The 10,743-nt window shown below is 39.1% G+C and overlaps 1 long non-coding RNA gene across 1 annotated transcript; it reads right to left on the bottom strand.

Moving 5' to 3' along the window:
- Positions 1-1,712: 1,712 nt before the first annotated feature.
- On the bottom strand, positions 1,713-10,485 carry LOC307139666. The gene is made up of 4 exons (XR_013818152.1): positions 10,415-10,485; positions 8,936-9,027; positions 7,177-7,268; positions 1,713-1,778 (listed from the first exon to the last, which is right to left on the bottom strand). It is a non-coding gene; the product is annotated as an uncharacterized lncRNA (long non-coding RNA).
- Between the last annotated feature and the right edge of the window lie 258 nt (positions 10,486-10,743).

Below are 10,743 nucleotides of genomic sequence, written 5' to 3'. Positions count from 1 at the left end.
TGCAGTGTGAAATGTTTAATATTTAAAAAATGTTCAGACTTATAAAATCTAAAAAACTGCCATACTAGCGAGCTGACTTGTTCTCCTGTTTTATCAACAATTTCCTCGCTCGCTGCGGCCCTCATTTTCCACTTATCACTCCCCGCCGGTTCTGTTACAGAAGAGTCCAACACGAGACAACGATATGGCGCAACCAGACAGGATACTGTTACATGATTGGCTGTTAGCGGGTCACGCCCTACGTTGCTAGGTTACCAGAGAGCGAGTGCCTTTGTTCATGCAACCAAACTTGCTTCTCAACCTCTGGTTTCTTCCGACAAAGAAAAAAAAATTATCGAACGTTTTATCGAACGCATTTTTATTGATATCGGTTACGTGTCTATCGTGATACATATCGTTATCGTTTTATCGGCCAGCCCTACGCAGTGCTGAGTTTATTTACACACGTGCAGCTCATGATACAGCATCTCAGAACAGCTCATTTACTGTGAACACAGCTGAAAACACCGGATCATGAGCTGCCCGATGTCAAACAACAGTACTCGAACCATCAGCACACATTTATTAGCTGACAGTCAGATAAAAATAAAAAGATTGATGTGTAACATTTAAATAAATTATTACATTTTATTACATTTCAGGAATCATAAGAATAGACAATTTTTTTCTACAGTATAATGTTATCCAATCACTCCATTCAAACTGGGTTTGACAATCATCTGTCATAGTCACCCTGCAGTAATCTGTGATCGCACAGACCAGGGCCCTCATTTATCAATGGTGCGTACACACAGATCTGTGCGTAGTGAGTGCGTAAAAGAACAGTTTCACGCAAAGTGTGGGATCTAACAACTTGAACTTGGACGTAGAAATGTGTGTAAATATAAGCACATCTCTGAGCACGCTTACGCTGAGAATCTAGTGCTAGAACAGCGACACTACACATAAAAAGCATTTAAGACAGTTTGCATTAAGCAGATCACATATGTCCTGTTTCCTTTAATTATAAAACACTCAATGTCTCATTTTTGTAGGTGTAAACAAGATGTGTAATTTTTGTCAAACCCTATAAAAGACAGCTGTGACAAATGTAATTTATTTCCTTGGACCCAACCTACATCCAGTTCCCTTACCGAAATCCTCAAAAAGCTGGAATAAAATGGGGCTTTCATGCTATCGAATTTGATGATGTAAATAGAAAAGGGTTTCATTCTGTTAACATGCAAATCATTTATGATGCAAATTTGTTGTTGTTAAACGTCGTTGCGCAACTCCTTCTGTGTTTGTGAAGTTCCTCTTCTTCGCCACAATTGCAGTGAGGAAAAAACACAATCACGTGATTTTTAAAGGGAGTGTTGTCCCCATATATGGTTGATTGGAGGCGTTTCCGAATGCTTATGACCGTGAACAAGAATTGCACATGTGGGATTTATTAACATTGAGTGCTTACTCATGTGCGTAAGAACTGTGGTGCGCATGTTTGATAAATACAGATTTTATTGTACTTAGGCCCATTTTAAATTTCATTCGTAGGACAAAATATAGAACCTTTTCTACGCACTGTTGATAAATGACCCACAGTTCAGAACATGTGATTTGCGGATTAATTGCAAAATTTAACCAAAAGTCCAGTGCTCAGATACTGTACAAAATAAAATATTAAAAAACAAACTGGCTTAAACACTAATGTATCTTACAAAACGACACAATACCTGTTCTGAACTTGCTTCTGGCAAACAGGGTGTAAATATCTCAGTGGAGGCAACATCTGTGTTCATCTGAAAAGGAGAGGATGAAAAGAAACACTGCTGTAAGACACTCGCTGGAGCTCAAGAAGCTGCAAAATAAGACTAAACCTAGACATGTAGTTTTTGGAAACAAACTGAATAAACATGGGTTACTCTGAAGGCATTCTGTTCCCTCTATAACTAATACACTACAGTGTCCTAGTAAACCTGTCTGTCCTCACAATGCAGTGTGTTTTCAGGTTCACACACTCATGCCCCAGTGTTTCCTCTATAACTAATACACTACAGTGTCCTAGTAAACCTGTCTGTCCTCACAATGCAGTGTGTTTTCAGGTTCACACACTCATGTCCCAGTGTTTCCTCTATAACTAATACACTACAGTGTCCTAGTAAACCTGTCTGTCCTCACAATGCAGTGTGTTTTCAGGTTCACACACTCATGTCCCAGTGTTTCCTCTATAACTAATACACTACAGTGTCCTAGTAAACCTGTCTGTCCTCACAATGCAGTGTGTTTTCAGGTTCACACACTCATGTCCCAGTGTTTCCTCTATAACTAATACACTACAGTGTCCTAGTAAACCTGTCTGTCCTCACAATGCAGTGTGTTTTCAGGTTCACACACTCATGCCCCAGTGTTTCCTCTATAACTAATACACTACAGTGTCCTAGTAAACCTGTCTGTCCTCATAATGCAGTGTGTTTTCAGGTTCACACACTCATGCCCCAGTGTTTCCTCTATAACTAATACACTACAGTGTCCTAGTAAACCTGTCTGTCCTCACAATGCAGTGTGTTTTCAGGTTCACACACTCATGTCCCAGTGTTGCCTCTATAACTAATACACTACAGTGTCCTAGTAAACCTGTCTGTCCTCACAATGCAGTGTGTTTTCAGGTTCACACACTCATGCCCCAGTGTTTCCTCTATAACTAATACACTACAGTGTCCTAGTAAACCTGTCTGTCCTCACAATGCAGTGTGTTTTCAGGTTCACACACTCATGCTCCAGTGTTTCCTCTATAACTAATACACTACAGTGTCCTAGTAAACCTGTCTGTCCTCACAATGCAGTGTGTTTTCAGGTTCACACACTCATGTCCCAGTGTTTCCTCTATAACTAATACACTACAGTGTCCTAGTAAACCGGTCTGTCCTCACAATGCAGTGTGTTTTCAGGTTCACACACTCATGCCCCAGTGTTTCCTCTATAACTAATACACTACAGTGTCCTAGTAAACCTGTCTGTCCTCACAATGCAGTGTGTTTTCAGGTTCACACACTCATGCCCCAGTGTTTCCTCTATAACTAATACACTACAGTGTCCTAGTAAACCTGTCTGTCCTCACAATGCAGTGTGTTTTCAGTTTCACACACTCATGTCCCAGTGTTTCCTCTATAACTAATACACTACAGTGTCCTAGTAAACCTGTCTGTCCTCACAATGCAGTGTGTTTTCAGTTTCACACACTCATGTCCCAGTGTTTCCTCTATAACTAATACACTACAGTGTCCTAGTAAACCTGTCTGTCCTCACAATGCAGTGTGTTTTCAGGTTCACACACTCATGTCCCAGTGTTTCCTCTATAACTAATACACTACAGTGTCCTAGTAAACCTGTCTGTCCTCACAATGCAGTGTGTTTTCAGGTTCACACACTCATGCCCCAGTGTTTCCTCTATAACTAATACACTACAGTGTCCTAGTAAACCTGTCTGTCCTCACAATGCAGTGTGTTTTCAGTTTCACACACTCATGTCCCAGTGTTTCCTCTATAACTAATACACTACAGTGTCCTAGTAAACCTGTCTGTCCTCACAATGCAGTGTGTTTTCAGGTTCACACACTCATGTCCCAGTGTTCCCTATATAACTAATACACTACAGTGTCCTAGTAAACCTGTCTGTCCTCACAATGCAGTGTGTTTTCAGTTTCACACACTCATGTCCCAGTGTTTCCTCTATAACTAATACACTACAGTGTCCTAGTAAACCTGTCTGTCCTCACAATGCAGTGTGTTTTCAGGTTCACACACTCATGTCCCAGTGTTTCCTCTATAACTAATACACTACAGTGTCCTAGTAAACCTGTCTGTCCTCACAATGCAGTGTGTTTTCAGGTTCACACACTCATGCTCCAGTGTTTCCTCTATAACTAATACACTACAGTGTCCTAGTAAACCTGTCTGTCCTCACAATGCAGTGTGTTTTCAGGTTCACACACTCATGTCCCAGTGTTCCCTATATAACTAATACACTACAGTGTCCTAGTAAACCTGTCTGTCCTCACAATGCAGTGTGTTTTCAGTTTCACACACTCATGTCCCAGTGTTTCCTCTATAACTAATACACTACAGTGTCCTAGTAAACCTGTCTGTCCTCACAATGCAGTGTGTTTTCAGGTTCACACACTCATGCTCCAGTGTTTCCTCTATAACTAATACACTACAGTGTCCTAGTAAACCTGTCTGTCCTCACAATGCAGTGTGTTTTCAGGTTCACACACTCATGTCGTGTGTTTCCTATTTAACTAATACACTACAGTGTCCTAGTAAACCTGTCTGTCCTCACAATGCAGTGTGTTTTCAGGTTCACACACTCATGTCCCAGTGTTTCCTCTATAACTAATACACTACAGTGTCCTAGTAAACCTGTCTGTCCTCACAATGCAGTGTGTTTTCAGGTTCACACACTCATGTCGTGTGTTTCCTATTTAACTAATACACTACAGTGTCCTAGTAAACCTGTCTGTCCTCACAATGCAGTGTGTTTTCAGTTTCACACACTCATGTCCCAGTGTTTCCTCTATAACTAATACACTACAGTGTCCTAGTAAACCTGTCTGTCCTCACAATGCAGTGTGTTTTCAGGTTCACACACTCATGTCCCAGTGTTCCCTATATAACTAATACACTACAGTGTCCTAGTAAACCTGTCTGTCCTCACAATGCAGTGTGTTTTCAGGTTCACACACTCATGTCCCAGTGTTTCCTCTATAACTAATACACTACAGTGTCCTAGTAAACCTGTCTGTCCTCACAATGCAGTGTGTTTTCAGGTTCACACACTCATGCCCCAGTGTTTCCTCTATAACTAATACACTACAGTGTCCTAGTAAACCTGTCTGTCCTCACAATGCAGTGTGTTTTCAGTTTCACACACTCATGTCCCAGTGTTTCCTCTATAACTAATACACTACAGTGTCCTAGTAAACCTGTCTGTCCTCACAATGCAGTGTGTTTTCAGTTTCACACACTCATGTCCCAGTGTTTCCTCTATAACTAATACACTACAGTGTCCTAGTAAACCTGTCTGTCCTCACAATGCAGTGTGTTTTCAGGTTCACACAGCGCTTGACTCTACATCAAATCTCTATCAACTTTATACTTTTCAGATGTACAATAAATAAACATAATATTAAAAATTCATCTGGCTTAAACACTAATGTATCTTACAAAACGACACAATACCTGTTGTGAACTTGCTTCTGGCAAACAGGGTGTGGATTGTATCAACCTTATTTTGAAAATATGAACAAGGCTTGTTTTACGGATATTACAAATAAGGAAAACGGAGCAAGAAAAGAACAAGATCTGCTAAAACTCAAAATATCATGCCCTTTTCTAACTAATCCTAAACTAACTTTTCTTCACGGGACAGAAAAGCCCTCTTTGTTCTCTTTATACGGGTCATTCTCCTTCTGATGATTGTGAAAGAGTGCGCCGGTGTCTACTGTTGCTATTATCAGAGGCCACTTTATCTGATTGATGGACAAAACGCACAGCTTATATTTTATATAAAATAACAGTGATGTTTTCACGCAATGAAAGCGTTTTATTTCAACAGTAGTGACCGCAGTGACGACTTTGCAGTTGACAATGGCTTGAGCGGTTTGACTCAGAACTATTCCTGTCTCGACAGAGAGCTGTCATCTGCTCTTGTGATCTGTATCTGCTTGCGCGTTACACGCGAATGGTGCTTTTGTGCATTCAAGCGTTTGAAGCGAATTCGCATCTGACGCCCCAGTTGAAAAATTTGAACTTTGGCATCAATTCGCGGCACGTTAACCAATCAGGAGCCTGCTCGCTGCGGTCATGTGGTAAAGTGATGTGATGAGAAACCCTGCATAATTTAAAAATACTACTATTGTGTCACAAAATTTAGTTTTAAGACTTTTTCAGGTGACAATGTAGTTGTTTAAAGCTCAAATCTGTGGTTTATTTATAAAGAGAGCGCCTATTTAAAAAAAAAATCTTGTGTTTTTGGAATTGTGAGATCCAGGCGATCACCGGGCAATCAGCGCTCATAACCCTGGCGAAGGCAGCCTTTCCTCCGCCAGTCCTTCTGCCGTCTGCCGCTGGCTCTGATGTCCTGTAGTGGTGCATCTTGTGTAGATCTAACGGGCGATCTTTGGTGTCATGAATCTATAATTTGTTGTCTGCCAAATCGTTTTGACTGAGGGCAAAGAGAAGTTTCATAACTTTTTATTTTAAGGATATTTAAATATACATGCAGTGAAGATAATGTAGGAGTCGCCTGGACCACATTTGTGTGGCTATTAATGCTTAATATATATTTTTAATGAAAATGAAAAGAGGCAGAGTGTTTTTTTATGACATATTTCATATTTTATGAGTGCCTTGAACGCGCGTCAATTTCGCATCCAGCTCTCGATTTCTACGCGCGTCCAATTCGCTGCGGACGCGCGAATGCATTCATTGACGCTCTATTCGCGTTTGGTGTGAACGCAGCATGACACGTGTCAATGAGCTACGTACAGAGAGCTGTCATCTGCTCATGTGATGGCAGTGGCCGTCCTGAGGAGAACGTGGGCTGCTCTAACACGTATCAATGAGCGACGGACAGAGAGCAAGCCCAATCCAGTGAAGGCGGTAAAGAAAACAGTGTGTGTCTGTGAAGGCGAGCTGTGAAGGTGTGGATGACGCAGCACGATTCAAAAATACATGTTTCAAGATCGATTTGTAATCGATGCATCGAGAAAACGAGTGAATCGTTACACCCCTAATTATTGGCACTGGAATCTGATATTGGCTACATTTAAAACAACAATGTGAATAGCTGTACTAAAAAATCTGATCTGAGCACAGACTGTGATGACGCGTTTCAACGGTCATCAATATCGTAAATCCTGCAACGTTTTTTGTAATTTCATTTTTAAAAATATATATACATTTATAACACTAATACTTTGTATTTTATTGCTTTTGCATAAAATGACAAAAACAAGTTACCGCTGCTGTGAGGGTGTTACTAATACAGCGTCTATGGGAGTGATGGTGAAAATTAACATCTTAATTTTAAATTAACATCTTAACATCTCATCACATACGTGTGATGGTACATGTCTTCAAATGCACTATTGTGTTGTACTCTGACATTATAAAACAGGACAGATGTATGTGGTGTACCTTTAAATCTGTGGATATACGGCTGCTCGAGGTGTGGCTCGTCAGGTCTGGAGTTAATGTGGTCTTAGGTCTGCGTCGTCCATTTCATCTGGCTGCAGAATTAAAGGCATAGTATTTTAAACAGAATAAAAAAAAGCATACAAATATTTGCAAATACACAAATCTAATATGATACTCACTCTATTTTTTCCCTCTTTTTGAAAGTTGTGAAATCACCATTGTGGCGTTTTTCTTTTGCTATTTGAGTAAATCGGCACACAAAAAAATATTTAATGTATTCATTCACAGCTATAATATTTAACCCAACTATGATGACTTCCGCTCGGAGAAACCTGGAAATGTGAAATGGGTCTATAGAGCACCAAGGCTCGTAGTGTGAACGTCGCCTTAAGTGTACACGCTCAGAAAAGTGTATGTTAGATCAGCGTGTAAATATAAAGTTTATCTGGCAAGGCTTTAAAACGCATGCAAACATAAGCTTTCATGATGGCGAAGATTGCGATGCCACTCTATCGCTGCGCTGCAAAACATGTGTGAACGTAGGGCTGTAACGATTTGACCAAAAATAAAAATCTCGATGAAATTAACATTTTACCTCGATTACGATTAACGAACGATTATTTTCCTCTTCTTTTTTTTTTGCTTTCCTTTTTTGCCCTTATAGTTCACTGATAAGGTTTGTACTGTAAATATTTTCTACTATTAAAGGTGGGACATTTTTTTTCTAATGAAAGTGCATTTCTTTGTGATTTTAAAATACTTGAAGGAAACGGTTGACTTTCAGCAGTTATTGTCTGTGGGGCAGATTTCTGCTTGTTGTACACCAGATACAGATAAATTAACACTATAGGCCTACATTACATTTATCTTAATGCATTAATGAGACAGTGATTGTGTGTGTGAATTAGTCATACCGTATTATTAATTATGAAGCTGTCGTTTGTACTTACTTCAAAAGGTAGACAAATCTATGCCATAACGGTATCTAAGCTACTTTAGTGATGAATCACGGGACGGCGTTGACACTGCGTTTCTGCTGCTCTCTGCGCGCGATCTTCACGGGATGTGTGAGCTTCTGTCTCAGTGTTCGTGTATCACAATATATCAGGCGTTAGTTCAACATAATACGCATCTGATGGTCTAAAAACGCTTCAGTGTTCAAACTGGCAGGGCTTAAAACAAATACAAATGACAAGCTTGTGAGGACGCAAGTGAAAGTGATCTGGCTTCGGGGCACTCGCGCCGTCTGTGTGTGTGTATCAGCGCATATAAGAGCGGCGATTAACTTCCCTGTATAAACTGTGTAAAACATGCAATTACCATAGTAATACTGAGCATCTATAAACAAAGATAACTGCTCCTGCATCTTTCCGTGTGCCTGCAAACTGCACTTGATGTGACTGACGGGGCAGAGTCACGTGACTAAAACCGAAATGGCAAAATTACGTCGGTTAGAGGTTCTAAATTAGTCGATTACTTTCCGATTAATCGTCCAGCCCTATGTGAACGTGCATCATGTTGGACAGTATGTTGGGACGGAGGTTCCAGAAGTGCAACGATCTCTCTACAAGGCAGAACGTGGATATAATAGTTCACAATCTAAGATCGTGATATATCGCACAGCCCTCCTTGTCCTTTGGCAGTTTATCACGTGACGCTCTGAACGCTCTCATCACATACGTGTGATGGTACATGTCTTCAAATGCACTATTGTGTTGTCCTCTGACATTATAAAACAGGACAGATGTATGTGGTGTACCTTTAAATCTGTGGATATACGGCTGCTCGAGGTGTGGCTCGTCAGGTCTGGAGTTAATGTGGTCTTAGGTCTGCGTCGTCCATTTCATCTGGCTGCAGAATTAAAGGCATAGTATTTTAAACAGAATAAAAAAACAGCATAAAAATATTAGCAAATACATAAATCTAATATGATACACATCCATACAGTGTCTATCCACCTTATTTCGCAATGCAAAAGTAACCTATTTTCTTTGAATGCACAAGATTTCTAATTCATCAGCACCATTATGAGTAAAACATAATGCTATTCTATGTGCTGCTGTATTATTAAGACTGACCGATGATTATAAATAAGTACAATTAATTTCCTGTTTCACATAACAGCTTATTTTACATGAGCAGGCTTGAAAGTACCTCTAAATGAGTCCATATCAATTTTCACTTTTCACTTTTAATCCATATATTACTTTATTATGCCAACAAAACAAAAAATGTAGTAAAGATAATATTCTTTTATTCCTTTTTGTTTTTTTATTCTGATATTCCAGCCTTAAACGTGTTTAATTATTATCTTAAGTTAATATGCTAAATTTGACAGGTTAAATTGTACTGTAACAGTCAATATATTAATAATTAGAAAGATCAATTCTATATTTAACCTAGGTTCAAGTAAAAAGTCAGACATTAAATATTACATGACATAACTTTATTACATAACTTTTGGATTATTAAATATGTTTAAAATGTAGACTAATGGAGTGTAAAGCTGCCCAAAGATTATTTTAGGGAAGATTTGCATTACAATAATTATACTCGGTCACAATTTCATCAAAAGATGTCGAATTAACATTTCGCCACCTTGGAATTATAAGGTTCTATCTGCATTCTGACTGGTTTGGAGATATTGAGCTTTAAAGTTTTTTGCATTCCATTTGACTGTGTAGAAAGAACCTTTTTATTTTCTAAATAAAAAGTTCCAAATAACTTAAAAACTTAAAAAACAACATCACATAATGTAAAGAAGTTGTCACAGAATAAGAATATGTGAATAACTCAATTTTGACAAAAATGTCAGATAGAACCTTATAATTCCAAGGGGACGATTTGCAGACATTCAGAATACTTTAACTTTACCTGATGAGATTTATTTTTGCTTTTAAATGCATTTGAATATGTAATGATTATAAAGCTCATTTAATCCTGTCACAACGCACATTCAAGGCAATCTGAGGCTTTATAAACAGCTGAATTCCTCAATGATGGGAAGATTATTAATAATTGTTAATACTTATTCTTAATAATTATAACTTTTCATTAATAAATACATGCGTTATTCAGTTTCCGGGGTCACGTTAACATTACCATGATGAGACTCGCGCTCGACTGTGTAAATATATATATTAAAGTCTGCCAACCGAAAACTAAGTGCAGACAAACACATAGATATGACTAATTTATATGAATCACTATATAAAACATATAAACGTAATGTACTTACCTACTAGGCTGCTGTTTGACAGGGCCGCGATGACGGTCACACTCCGGTAGGATCTCAATAATGCGCCTGCGCGTCTTTAACCAATCAGACAACCGCGCGCCATTTTCAAACCGTCAACGCCCATTATCGTTTAAATGTGTGTACGCTAGCAGTGGCAGATCCCGCCGATAGGCGGAGTGATGAGATACACACAAACACACCAGAAAACTGGTATACCTACTTAAAGGGACATTCAATAAAAAAGCAGGAGGATGTTCCTGAGGTTCATAGAGATGATTTCACGCTGTTTGAATTACAAGGACATGTCCTAGGTCCTTATAATCCCAAAT

This window comes from Gobio gobio, assembly GCF_949357685.1.
Source record: "Gobio gobio genome assembly, chromosome: 16".
Taxonomy (NCBI): domain Eukaryota; kingdom Metazoa; phylum Chordata; class Actinopteri; order Cypriniformes; family Gobionidae; genus Gobio; species Gobio gobio.
Note: the sequence above shows the minus strand (reverse complement) of the source record. Positions and strands in the feature narration are given on the sequence as shown.